The following is a 12,489-nucleotide window of genomic DNA, read 5'->3' on the forward strand; positions in this document are numbered from 1 at the left end:
AATTCAAGATGGAGGTGCTCAGGATAGGCCCTAGCTCTCAGGCATCTTTATAATGGGTTCAAAACATGAATGCTTAGATCGGCTGATAAAAATGAAACAAAATAATTACCACATAAATAAAATGGCCAGTTAATCAGGCTCTCTGGTGTGCCTCTGGGTATTCTTGGAGCTCCTTAACTCTGGTTGTTTTGTGTAGAAGTGACAACTCCTTCCAGGCAGTCGTAATTTTATAGCCTGTGGACTGGAAGGGATGGAGTCAGTTGCCATCACTGGGTGGTTTCTCTGTACTGTGCAGGAAAATAAAGACAAAGCAAATTAGAAGCAGTGCCCTCTCTCAGCCTGGGGTGGTATCACATGCCAAGAAGAACTCTGACACATATGTGTGACGCTGTCTTAAGTCAAACATGGATGACTAAATGAATGAGTAACTGATGTTGAACACATGGTTTCTCTGTTTGAAGATAAAAAATATTCTGGATATCTCAATGAACTTTCCTGAGGATTGTTTTTGAAGAATAGGAGAACCAAATCTCAATGAAATTGATCCACTGGAAACTGAGTTATATGGTGTGAAGCCCAGGGGGCATGTACAGCCACTCCTAAACCAACACAGACAGGTAGAGACACAAATTGCCACACAACATACGCTTATCTGCAGCCGGGAAGAGTTTCTTCTTCGCTCACCTAGGTACAGTATAGTACATCCAGCACTTCACACAGTCCTTCATTCAGCTGCCAATTCCCAGTTCTTCCACCTCCACTCCTCCCTAACAAGCTTTGTCCTTTTTCCTCCCGATTCTGGCTTCTCGAATGGAGTGAGTTATCTCCTTTTATTCTGATCCTGGGAGTGCTCCATGTGGCTCATCAGTATTACCTGGAATCACTCCCAGGCATGGTGGAAGTACATGAAATCTGTGGTGCCAAAGCCATGCAGGAAGGCTGAACTCTAGTGTCCCGGGGAGGTAGTGCCTTGGAGAAGACCTCACCCCTGGTCCTTCCATCCAGCTGGCATCACAATGGACAGACTGAGATGGACAGACAGACATTTAGTCATGACGATAAAAAAGAGCGTTTGCATTTTATGTGATCTCAAAATGGCACAAAGGTTCTGTTTCTTTGTTCTATTGCTTGTGTGCCATGTGATGGTCTGATATGCCATCCAGGGTTCTGTCTTTCAACTGATGCTTCCCGGACACCCTGCATTGGAGTAAGTGGATTTAGTGACAGAAATAACTTGTACAAAATTGCTAAAAAACCTAAAAAGCTTCACTTTACCAAAAAAATGTGTGAAACAAATGGTGTTTCATCATAACCAAAACTGGCACCGTTACCACATGTACTTTCCACATATTTGCAGCTTTCCTCTCCATGACTATGGGGAATTTTATTCAGGTGCAGAGCATGGAAATGAGGGTGCAGGTAGAGAGCACTTACCTGCAAGCACTTTAAATGTGCTTTTCTGCAGCTAAAATGTGCAAGGGTGTGTGGGAAGATCCTGGCTTGGATCAGCTTATGGAGGTGAAGAAAGTGAGAGCAAATTGTGTTACCTCTGACAACAAAAGAGCAGAGCAAGGCAGACCAAGCAGCAAGAGTGTGGAGGCAGGCAGAGCATCAGGCAGATGAGAGCACATGGAGTCACATGGAAGGGGCCATGGAAGATCGGAGCAATGTTAGGGGGATGTCAAGAAAGGAGCAATCAGTTTCAGCTACAGTATAATCCATAGGGAGAATTATTGCTTGCTTTCCACACCAAAACACTTCCTCAAGCCAAACAATCTCATTTTACTCACTTTTGTTTTACGCAATTGAGAAATCTGATGCAAAGCTAATTTTAGGGACAATTTTGCTGAACTATATGTTAAATGAAACTCTGCTGTCTTGTTCATCACAAAGTGGATTTGATAAAGTTATATGTTTAGGGTTCGTCCCCCATCTGGGGTACAATGTCTTGTTTTATGCTCTTATATTCTACTGTATATAAGAACAGTACGCTGCTATGCTAACAACAAGCCTTTTGAACCAGAAGAAAAGAGCTTTTAAATGCAGTGATCAGCATGAGCTCAAGCGCATGCAGAAGGAACTCCGAGTCCAGCTCAGGGCGGTGAAGGAGCAGTACAGGAGAAAGCTGGAGCAGAAGTTTCAGAATAAAAGCATGAACGAAGTGTGGGTTGGGATGAAGATCATCACTGGTTGCAGCTCAAAGCGGGGTGCCACCACCGAGAGAGACGTGGAGAGAGCAAACCAGATGAACAACTTCTTTAACAGGTTTGACCACCCTAACCCACTCCCACCTCAGAGTACTGCATCCTCCACCCATCCTTCTGCTGATATCAGCATAGGAGAGAGTTTCCCCCCACCCACAATTACACCAGCCCAGGTAAGCAGAGAGCTGAGGAGACTTCGTGCCACCAAAGCAGGGGGTTCTAGATGGAGTATCGCCATGACTGCTGAAGGCCTGTGCATTGGAACTGAGGAGTCCTCCACAGTGCATCTTTAACCTGAGCCTGGAACAGGGGAGAGTCCTGAGGCTTTAGAAAACACCTTGCATCACCCCAGTCCCAAAGGTATCACGTCCTCGTGAGCTGAATGTCTTCCAGCCTGTCACATTGACGTCACATGTGACAAAGACCATGGAGCAGCTGCTGCTTCACCACCTGAGGCCACAGGTCCACCACACCCTTGACCCTCTGCAGTTCGCATACCAGGAGAAGGTGGGAGCGGAGGATACCATCATCTATATGCTACACCGATCCCTCTCCCACTTGGACCTTGGCTCCTTAGTGACAAGCTGACTGAGATGGGAGTAGATTCATACCTGGTGTCATGGATCGTGGACTATCTTACAAACAGACCTCAGTATGTACGTCTCGGGAACTGCAGATCTGACATTATGGTCAGCAGCACAGGAGCGCCGCAGGGGACTGTGCTTTCACCAGTCCTGTTCAGCCTATGTACATCGGACTTCCAATACAACTCGGAGTCCTGCCACGTGCAAAAGTTCGCTGATGACACTGCTATTGTGGGCTCCATCAGGAGTAGTCAGGAAGAGGAGTATAGGAATCTAATCAAGGACTATGTTAAATGGTGCGACTCAAACCAACTACACCTGAAGACCATCAAAACCAAGGAGCTGGTGGTGGATTTTAGGAGGCCCAGGCCCCTCCTGGACCCCGTGATAATCAGAGGTGACTGTGTGCAGAGAGTGCAGACCTATAAATACCTGTGAGTGCAGCTGGATGATAAATTGGACTGAACTGCCAATATAGATGCTCTGTGCAAGAGAGTGCAGAGCCAACTATACTTCCTAAGAAGGCTGGTGTTCTTCAACATCTGCAATAAGATGCTGCAGCTGTTCTATCAGACGATTGTGGCGAGCACCCTCTTCTATGCGGTGATGTGCTGGAAAGACAGCATTAAGAAGAGGGATGCCTCATGCCTGGACAAACTAGTGGGGAAGGCAGGCTCTATTGTAGGCACAGAGCTGGACAGTTTGACATCTGTGGCAGAGTGACGGGCACTGAGCAGGCTCCTGTCAATCATGGACAATCCACTGCATCCACTGAACAGTATCATCTCCAGACAGAAGAGCAGCTTCAGCGACAGACTGCTGTCACTGCCCTGCTCAACTGACAGACTGAGGAGATTGTTCCTCCCCAACACTATGCTACTCTTCAGTTCCACCCGGGGAGGTAGATGTTAACATTATACAAGATTATACAGTAGACTGTTACACCTGCCTTGCACTCTCCACCTTGCATTTTTTAACTTGCACTGCATTTTTATCACTCTTTAATTAACATTGTTTTTATTGTTTTTATCAGTATGCTGCTGCTGGAGCATGTGTCTATTGCCACAGGTGGCTGGGGGTGGAGCCCAGCCGGGATGCCTGAGGGGATCGGAGGAGGGCTGGTGCCTCCTCCCAACCATGTGGGGGCAACCGCCCTGGTTTTGGTGGTGGCCTCAGTTAGGGGGCTTGAAAGCCCAACCCTGTAGGGGCCCGTAGCCACCGCCAGGCGGCGCCCCGGTGCCTGAAGAACCTTGGACCTCAGCACTTCCGCCACACCAGGAAGTGCTGGGGTGAAGAAGACAGGAGACACCCGGTGGCACTTCCGCCACACAGGGGCGTGTCCAAGGAGGAGTGCCGGGAAACACCTGGAGCCCATCCGGGGTGGAATAAAAGGGGCCAGGAGAAGAGACGTTTGGTGACTGTGAGGCCTGGACTTTGGGGTATCGGTGCTGGAGGCACTGGGACGTGCACTGAACATTTGCTGTAAATATTGTAAATAATAAACGTGTGTTGGGTGAACTACGATGTCCGTCTGTCTGTGTCTGGGTCCCGTTCACACTATCTATTCTTGTTGAGCCATTTATTTATAATCTGTTACTTTTATCAATTATCTGATGTATTTTCTTTGCCTTTGTTATGTTCCATGTGTTTTGTGGGTGATTCCCCAAGACACAGGGCCACTTGCCAATCACCACTAGGAACTACCCTCTATCCTATAAATGTGGAAAGTCTTCTACAGTTCCTGGCACTTCATTTTGAATGTACTCTGGAGTTGATGAGTTCTTGTGCCTTTTGATCTGCTTTTTTGTGTATTTTCTGGATTTTTGACCATTTTGCTCTGTTTTTGATTTTGAATAAAATGCCTGTATTGGGACTTGTTTGCTGTGGATTGCCTTTGTGTTAGAGGCAATTCCGTTTTATCTTTTGTAATCCACATAACGTTTTTTGCGCCTCAGAACATTTTGTGGAAAGAAACCTTTTTATTTTCACAAAAATTCTATGATGGTCTTTTTGTGTCTTACCGGGCTTTTGATGAGATTTCTCCCTCTAGTGGGCCTTTTTGGTTAGTGCTTTTGATATTTATCAGGACATATGTGCTTTGGGAGTCCTAGCTTACAGCAGATAATAAACAGATACATAGACGGATATCTTTTTTATTAATCATGCTTGTGAGAGCACAGTCTAAGGTGGACATAGAAAGTATTCAGACCCTTTCACTTTCTACATTTTATACACTTGCCATTTTTGACTATCAGTCTCCACTTATAATGGCAATGTAGGAACATGTTTTCATAAAGGTATGCAAATTTATTACAGAGTAAAAACTCTTATTTTTATATGTTTTTACACCCTGTGCTGTGGCACTTTGTTGTGGTCAGGTACATCACAAGTAATTGTGTAAGAAGGTCTTTTGTCAGCAAGTTGACCAAGATCCCACTTGGCATTCTAACAAAGCTTCAGAAGTTGTCTGCTGAGTTGAGAGAACCTGCACGCCATCCATCAGGTGTTATGGTGAAATGTCATGCTGAGTAAAAGACATATAAAAGAACACTTGAGTTTACTAAATGACATTTAAAGGACTTTGAGACTCTGAGACAAAAAAGGAGTTTCTGGTTTGATGAGACAAAAACTGAAGTCTTTGGGAAAGATTCTAAGGACTATGTATGGCAAAGACCACCCTATACTTATGGTGAACCAATATTTTGGTCGTATCGTGCCATGTGGATGCTTCTAAGTGGCAGGGACAAGGAAACTGGTCAGAACTGAGTGAGAATGAATGCAGCCAAATACAGAGAGGTCCTTGATGTAAACATGCTCCAGAGAGCACACAACCTGAGACTGGGTGGCATTTCAACTTTCAATGTGACAATGATGACCCAAGGTATACAGCCAAGACAATGCTGGAGTGGCTTTGGGACAAGTGTTTGAATGTCCTTGAACCCAACCAAAAGCCCAGATGTAAATCCTATAAAACCTGTGTGGAAGATGGCAGGTTACAGATGCTTCCCATCTATTCTGATGGAGCTTGAGATGATCTGCTAGGAAGAATGGGATAAACTGCCTAAATCCAGGTGAGCAAAGCTTGTAGAAGACCTGAAACTGTAATTGCACCAAATGAATTAAGGGTCTGAATACTTACATGAATGAAAGATTTCAATTTTTGACTTTTAATAAATGTGAAATTTGATCATTATGAGTTTATATTGATGCTAAAAAGGTAAATGTATCCATTTAAGATGTACAACACAGTGAGGTTTTGATGTAAGTGAATGGATATAAATACTTTCTGAATCCACTGTACCTGTATGTGGTAAATTCTTTAGTGGATGTAGCAAGACTTCACACCTGAAGAGTGAGACTGAACTGAACACTTCATGTGATTATTGTAAGTAGCACTAGGTCAGCACCAATTGTAAGTCCTGATGGTCCCAATGAATCTCACTTGAGCAAATGATCCCATGGCAGTGCTGTTTGTGGAGAAGGAAGGAAGTTAGCTGAATAAATATGTGTTCACAAAGCCTGCTTCATTGATTTAGGATTGGGCACGGGGCAGAGCCAATCCCAGCATCACTGACTGCAAGGTATGGCACCAGTCCATCCCTAGGCTCACTCACACACACACACACACACACACGCACGCACACACGCACACACATGACTGAGAGGGGAACAGTTGGGGAGACAAAGAAGGAAAGAGAGTAAATCAACAAAGCACAGAATTACACAACAGACAGAGGCGGTACAAATATATGGGGGTGTGTGTATGCGTGTGTACCAGCACGTCTGGGTGTGCGTGTAAGCGTGCACGTATAGTCTCTGTCTGCATGCTTTCATCTTTAGTTCCTAGCCAAGAGCATGCCAGAGAGTGCTGTTTTGTTAACAGTGGTCAAAGGTTAAGTCTTAGTCAGCTGCTTTTCAAAAGCTGCCCAGCAGGGTGCATGCTCCTCTGCAATGGCTGTGACAGTGTTGCACATCTTTCCTGCTTTGCAAGTCTGTACACACTGGACACTTCTTCTCTAGATACCCCTTCAGGTGACCCTTCAGTGGAGCACTCGGGGTCAAACGTGACTTTGTCCTTCAGATGTAGCTGTAGGGAGTTGCACTTTATCGTGTTTCATGGAGTGGGATAGCATACCCATGTGGGAGAAAAAGAGAGCCACATGTCAATTAACAATTAGTAGGTATTTTAATATTTTACCTCAATGCATTCATAGGTCTGTTTGATAATTGACTCATGTGGCTCTTTTTTTCTTTCATGGTTTAACTCCCTTCTAAAAGATTAATCTTATTTTTTCCTCTGATTAGCAGATATTATGCAACTATATTCTGCTTTGTTTCATATACAGTCATGTATGACATAAGGGGAATAGATAAGGAAGGAGGACCTCTTCTTTAAAGTGATAACTTGAAGTATACAGTTTATTCAAACTTTATCACTGATGAGACCTTGAATCCATTGGTATAAAATCATAAAAGACCTCCTTAATTGATACTTGTCAACTGTGGCTCTCTTTTTCTTCCACATACAGCATGTTGGACTTAGAACTTGATCTTGAGCAAACGTTATACACAAAGAACAAGAGGCAATTGACATTCAACTTCAGCCAGGCCAGCTACTTAGAGTGCACCACTCCTAATAAACAGCAGTTAAAGTCGTATCATAAAAAGATATAAAACGCATCATGTTGAGATTAAGGTACAAAATTGTGTTCTCTATATAAAGCACTGCCTAAACCATTTGAATGTGAAAACATTTAATTGTGCTCTACTGCCAAATAAAGTCACTCAGAGAAAACAAAAAATGTGCAAGGAACAATAAATTGATGATTCAATTCAACTCAATTTAGTACAATTCAGTTTATTTTTTCATGAGCAGGTGCAGAGTGTTATGACAAGTTCACAAGCAGATACAAACACAAACTTTAGAAATCACTAATTTAATAATAGCACATAAAGACATGTGTAAAGAGACAGGAAACAAAGCAGTTTGAAAAATAAATTGAGTTTAGCAATATCTGTCCATTAATTGATTGTTGTACTATGGCCGGGTGTCAATTTATTAAAACGTTGGGCTTCACTTGTCATCTTTGACTCTCAAAGCACTCCCATTGAAATATAATCAGTGTGGCCAGATGACACAATACCACAGCTTGTCTTTTAAAAATGGGTTCATTTCAATCTCTTTCTTTTCTCTTTTGGGCCATTCAGATAAAAAAGTCTATTTGCCCCTTTCGTGAGGCATACTTCTTCAGTGGACAGTCGTCTGATAGTTTTGGTTTCACAGAGGCAAGAGCTGGTGTAGCACTGAGTACCCCTGGTTGATGGCTCAACCTCTTTGTGTTCCAGTTTCTTTTTTTTAATTGAACCTTTGCTATAATTCTTATGACACCATGTTGGCTGATATTCCCTGAACATGACCTCGAGCAGATAGGGAAAAGTCTTAGGGGAACTGGGCCATGAGTCTCATTGTGGTGTAACTGACCTTCTTTGAAGAAGCATGAGTAAGTGACCATTCATAGCCTGATGTCCCTGGATGATGGCACATATTCACTTGATATGTGTAACATGCAGATATGGCCATTTTGGTCTTTAGCAGAATGGATATGAAACCATCCCTTGGATGCCACTGTACCCACTGCTGCATTGGCATATTTTGCTTGTCTCCTGGTTGAGGTAGGATGACCTTAGCCATCCTTTTTGTGCCTTTGAAGAGCTGGCCTCCCGGCCATGTAAGGGACCTTGTCCCATTCTCACGATAGATAGATAGATAGATAGATAGATAGATAGATAGATAGATAGATAGATAGATAGATAGATAGATAGATAGAGAAAATACATACATTTTGGTCACACCATGTAGAAATGACGATGATGGAATGGTCCTTAAGAATGACACTGCATTTGTGACCTGCTGGGCTGGCTACTTTGAGCAGCTGTTTAAAGCTGATCCTCCGGCTAGGACACTGAACATCTCTGGGTCCACAAATTTTTTGAGGCTGATCCTCTAATTAGTGGTCAGCCACCCAATCTAACTGAAATTGCACAGGTGGTGAACTAGCTGAGGGAAGAGAAGGCTGGGGGTATCTATGGTATTCAGGATGAAGTTCTCCAAGCTGGTGGTAAGGCTGTCCTCCTGGCTTTGCAAGCAATCTTTGCTTCCATTTGGGAGATGGGTGTTATTCCAACTGACTGGAAAACAGGACTTGTCCTCACTATCTGGAAAGGGAAGGGTGATTGCCTGGGTTGTGGTAACTACGGGGGATAACACTGCTCTCTGTGCTGGGTAAGGTCCTTGCTAGGGTCATCGTCAATAGGATCCTGCTAGGGTCATCGTCAATAGGATCCATAATCATTTGCTCACCTACCAGCAACCAGAGCAGTCTGGTTTTGTTCCTAAGACGTCGACTGCATCCTGGCTCTGATGGTTCTCATGGAGCACAAATGCGAATATTGACAGAGTTTCGTTGCAGCATTTGTAGATTTTCACAAAGCGTTCGACTCAGTTGATCGAGCTGCCCCATGGGACCTCCTGAGACTTCACAGGATCATTGTGAAATTGCTGGATATCATGACGGCCCGTACACTGGTACAGTGAGTGCTGTGCAGAGTGGAGGCAGAATCTCTGCGTTTTTCCAGTTGATTCTGGGGCACGTCAGGGGTGTGTTCTTGCTCTTTCTCTATTCAAAACTTGTATGTAGGAGTAGGTGTTGGGCAAGATCGTGGGGTTCAGGGGCTGTGGGACATCTGTTGATAAAGAGAGGTTCACTGATCTTGACTTTGCCAATGATGCTGTGATATTCGCAGAGTCAATGGAGGCTCTGATTGGAGCTCTTGAGAGACTGAGTGAGCAAGGAGTCTGAGTGTCTGGGCTTGCGAGTGTCCTGGATAAAAAAATAAGATCCAGGTCTTTAATGACCTCTTGGGCACAGCCATCAGCAGTGTGTCTGTCTCCCGAGAGAGTGTCATCCTTGTTGACAGGTTTACTTACCTTGGCAGTGACATTCATGCCTCTGGTGACTCTTTCTATAAAGTCAGTAGACCGATTGGTAGAGCATGAGGTTGCTGGAAAGGGGTGTGTGGTGCACCCAATATCTTTGCAAAAGGCCGAAAGTCCAAGACTTTTGGTGCTTCCTGTCTTGCTATATGGTTGTGAGAAATGGACAATATCCAGTGACCTGAGACAAAGACTGGATTCCTTTGGTACTGTGTCTTTTCAGAGAATCCTTGGTTACTGCTTTGTAGACTTTGTGTTGAATAAGCGGTTTTTCACGGAGTCCAGAATGAGGCACATTACCTGCATTGTGAGGGAGCGTCAGTTATGGCAATACAGCCATATGACATGATTCCCTGAGGGTGATCTGACTCACAGGATTCTCATTGTTGAGAATCCGAGCAGCTGAACCAGGCCACATAACAACTGGCTGCAGGAGACAGAGGGTCAATACCAGGGGGTGCGACTGGACCGCATGTCTGCCTGGAGGGTTGCCATATGTTTTGTTGTGTGGTGGCTTGGTAACATGTTGTACCAGTGTATGCTCCCCAGTCTGACCTGATCTGTCCCAAACATTATGGAGGGCAGTGGAAACAGACAGATCTTCACAGATGTAAGTTACATGGAGATGGAACTGAATGGGGAAGTGAACAGTTTGAAAATGAGTAGCATGAAGATGGGTCTTCATTTTACATATCATAGATAATAGAAGACGTTATATTATATACAAGCCTCATGAGAATAAGTAGCCACTCTGGACAAAAATGTCTTCAGTTGTCACCTTACTGTGTTTGCAAGCCATCAGTATATTGCTGTTCTGGATATGAGCAGCATGGATTCAGAACCTAAAGATCCTTTTGGAACCTGAAGCCTTCTTTGCTGAAGTTTTTCTTTTCTTTGTGTGTTTTTTTTTATTTGTATCAAAAGTTGACAAGCCCAGATGATCCTGGTCAGTCTACACAGCTTTGCCATTGACAGCTCCATTCAGCCTATCAAAATGTTTTTTCCTAAACATCTGATATTTGCTCCACTTTTGTCTATGTTCGTGTGCTAGTGCTCCACTTTGAAGGCACTATATGCTGTACATAATAAGTGTTTCATTTTGTGAAATTTGTTTTAATGATCTAGCAGAACCAATGTGTGTAGTTTGGCTACAGACCATGAACTTATCAACGACATGTAAGGCCCACTTCCTGTTCTTCACTTTTTTCAGAAGTTTACTGTAATCATCAATTACATTACTTATTTTCTATTTAGTTCATTATAATGACCACAAAGCCATTTCATGCAGTGTGAGGCACTTTAAAAATACTTTAACATGATTAATGAAGAATGGCATAGGAAGGCAGGATTTGTTGTTCATTGCATTAGTGACGCCAGCTTTGCGCCTCGGTAAACAAATCTTCAGAAACAAAATGAAAAAGGAGGGCAAGTTTAGGGAGTCTGAGTTTCATCTCATGCAAAATATCTTCCAGAGAATCTGGCAACAAACATCCACCTGATCATCCAATGGTACTTTACCTCAGCAGTACGGCCTATAGCTGACGATAGTACGTCTCTCCAGTCATTGCCTCACCTGCATAGATGCTCTGAAAATTGAGAGTGGTTTTAGTCCAAGGTGTACAGGGTTAAAGGATGGGACCTTGGTAATCTTAAAGTTACCTTTGGAGGGATCAGGCATGTAACACAGTGTCAGGTTACAGCATGGCAGAGAGGCCAAGTTACTAAGGCAATAGACATTATATGTTGGGACAGTCAGTGTAATCGTCTCCACTGAGCAACTCTCTTAGCCTGTAAAAATTACACAAACAACTGTACTGTGTAGAAGCACAGTGCTTATTAAGTGATTTGGAGTGGTGTCCACTTCTAAAGGGCACTTGCAGCCTGCACGGACCGTTTCAGCACCCCAAACCCCCAGGCATAACTCCACAACACAGTCCTGAGTTCAAAAAAAAGTAATTTATTTCAGACAATACCTCCAAAGGGTTTCAGGTTCATTCCTTCTGGGCTGCATAACAAGCAATTCCTTTCTACTTCTACACCTACCATGCATTCTCATCCACCTCCTCCCGACTGTAACTACTTATGCCGGACACAAAAATGCTTCCAGTGTTTAGTAGGAAGTAATCTTGCGTCAGGTGGAAGTCCCTGAAAGTGGGGACAGCGTTTCCAAGTAGTTCCCCCTATCAGTGCCCAGGGAAAACAGCAGGGCTGCTCCATGGGACTGCAATTCCCAACATGCCTTAAATGTATAGGAATGGGCATACTGGCCCATGAATGCTGACATCCAGTGTGTTGGAGAAAATGTATTCCTGGGAGGCAGTCCCCTGTCCATCTTCTAAACTGGACGACTTGCCAAAAAGGGTTTGGGGTTCACCCTGGCTGGGATGTCAGTCAGCCCTCCTGTCTGTCACACACTATATAAAATTATTATTTTTTAAATTCTACTGTATAAGCTATACTTAATAAAAATGCCACACATTAGCATACTCAAAAAAGAGGGAAACATCCACCCATCCATTTTCCAATCCGCTGAATCCAAACACAGGGTCACAGGGGTTTGCTGGAGCCAATCCCAACCAACACAGGGCGCAAGGCAGAAACTAGGGAATCCATTTCCGGATGGGTTTATCCATTCCTGGGAATTTGGGAATCCCACATTTCATTCCCGGGAATCCCAGGCTCCCGGGCATCTCACATGTGAACAGTT

General features: G+C 43.9%; 1 protein-coding gene across 1 annotated transcript in view; it reads left to right on the forward strand.

Moving 5' to 3' along the window:
- The window catches only part of fkbp16 (FKBP prolyl isomerase 16), a 149,380-nt gene that overhangs the window by 70,730 nt on the left and 66,161 nt on the right, over positions 1-12,489 (forward strand). The window lies entirely within an intron of this gene.

Source organism: Polypterus senegalus, chromosome 12, assembly GCF_016835505.1.
Source record: "Polypterus senegalus isolate Bchr_013 chromosome 12, ASM1683550v1, whole genome shotgun sequence".
Lineage (NCBI taxonomy): Eukaryota > Metazoa > Chordata > Cladistia > Polypteriformes > Polypteridae > Polypterus > Polypterus senegalus.